A 2,034-nucleotide genomic window follows, 5' to 3' on the forward strand; every position below is an offset into this window, starting at 1 on the left:
TCAATATCACAAGAATTAATTAAGCATCAACCATGTACAAAGGATCGTGATAGGCACTGGAGATAGAGACAAAAACAAACAAAAAGCAAACAAAATCATTCCTTGTCCTTTTTGAGCCTATAATCTTCCACTTGGATACAACATGTATACATAAAAGTATGTACGGGATAAAAGGAGAGATAGCAAATGAAGAAAGAGTTTGGAGAAGTCTCTTTCTAGGAGATTCTAAGCCTTAGAAACTGAAAATTCTAAGAGGAAAAGCGGAGGAAGAAGTTCATTCTGGATAGAGAGGATCATCTGTGCAAAAAACTTGAGACAGGAGACAATGCTGAGTTCTGGGAATGATAACTAGTCTGTTTTGGTTGAAAGAAAGAATGCACCAAGCAAAGTAATATGAAACTAGCTTGGAAAAAATAAGCTGGAGCCAAACATGGAGGGAGATGGTAACTAAGGGCAACAAAAGTTTAGAATATAAATTACTATTTAAGATCTTAGAATAGAATAGATGGGTGGAAGATCAAGCAGTGTGGACTCATGAAGCAATAAGAAACAATAGGAAAAAAATCACAACTTTACAAGATATTGGCAAAAAACCCAATTCAGTGAGATCATTCCAAGAGCATTTGAGGATAAAACTGAAAGGAGAACGACATTTGAAAAACAAGGGATAACTATCTATGACTTTTCACTATCAATGACATTAGAGTCAACATTTGGAATCTGATATCACAGTTTCTGGTGTACTGCATAAGGAAGAAATAGTGATGGACAGAGAATGTACACCAGACCAAGTATATTTAGAGGAAGCCTGAGTTGGAATATCAGAAGCATTAAAAGATTCTCAAGAAACCTGAGAAAGGATATTAAATGCTTAGAATTTTTAAAATCACAGACTTTATTGAAAGTGATTGAGTGAATAAGAATCTGTCCATTATGGGGGAAAAATACAAATGATGGAGGGATAGTAGGAAAGAAAGTACACTAAATGCACTGTTAAAGCTATAAATTTAGTGCAGCAGTTTGGAACTATGCTTCCAAAGTCAAAACCTGTATGTTCCCTTAAAGATATAAAAAATTTACAAAAATATGTAAAGTCCTTTTGTTATAGAAAAGAACTGGAAAATAAGAAAGTTCTTGTCAGTTGGGAAACAACTGAACAAATTATGATATATGAATAATGTACATGGAATATTGTTGCATTAGTAAGAAATGACAAAAGAGATGGTTTCAGAAAAATCTGGTATAACTGATATAGATTGAACAGAACCCGGAGAATATGCATGAACAATTTTCTAAAGCCAAACAGTTTTGAAAAAAATCGTAACTAACTACTTCATTACCAGCCATAATTCCAGACACCAGATGATGAAGCAGGATAACCACCGCCTAATGGAGAAGTAATGAATTCAACATGCAGAATAAGGCATACATTTTAAGCATTTGTTTTGCTTGACTTTGCATATTTGTCACAAATACTTCCTTTTTCTTTTTGTTTTAATTTGGAAGTGGTGGGAGGGGAAGAGAAAATAAGAATAGGATAGCCAAACTGGACAAAATTCTATGCCCAAACACATTCTGAAATCTCCCACTCTGTGGCTTTGCTCAGACCTTCTCTTTGCCTTCCCACTCTAGTTGAGTTCCTATCCATCCTTGAAGGCCCAATTCTTAGGCTACCTCTTGAAGAAATCATTTATTCTGCTCCTATATGACTCAGGTCATTCTGGTAATACAGGTTTAAGACTGGAACTAAATAAGACACTCACTGATCATCCACTCTGGCGTTTAATAAAAAAAAGATCTTCAGGAAGAATATAGCATTGATTTAGTGAAGCTCCCCTATCTCCACATTTATCATGGTGATGTACCTGGTCAGTTACTGTCTATAATGGGAAGGTTGGCCAATTTGGCATAGCCCTGAATCCTTGCCTTTTGCTTCTTTGCCTATTTATATTTGCTCTTTTCCTGATCATGATGATGGGACAGACCCAGTCTGGGGGCTTTCAAAAGTCAGAAGTGCCACTAGACATCTAGCAA

Source organism: Sminthopsis crassicaudata, chromosome 2, assembly GCF_048593235.1.
Source record: "Sminthopsis crassicaudata isolate SCR6 chromosome 2, ASM4859323v1, whole genome shotgun sequence".
NCBI classification, from domain to species: Eukaryota; Metazoa; Chordata; class Mammalia; order Dasyuromorphia; family Dasyuridae; genus Sminthopsis; species Sminthopsis crassicaudata.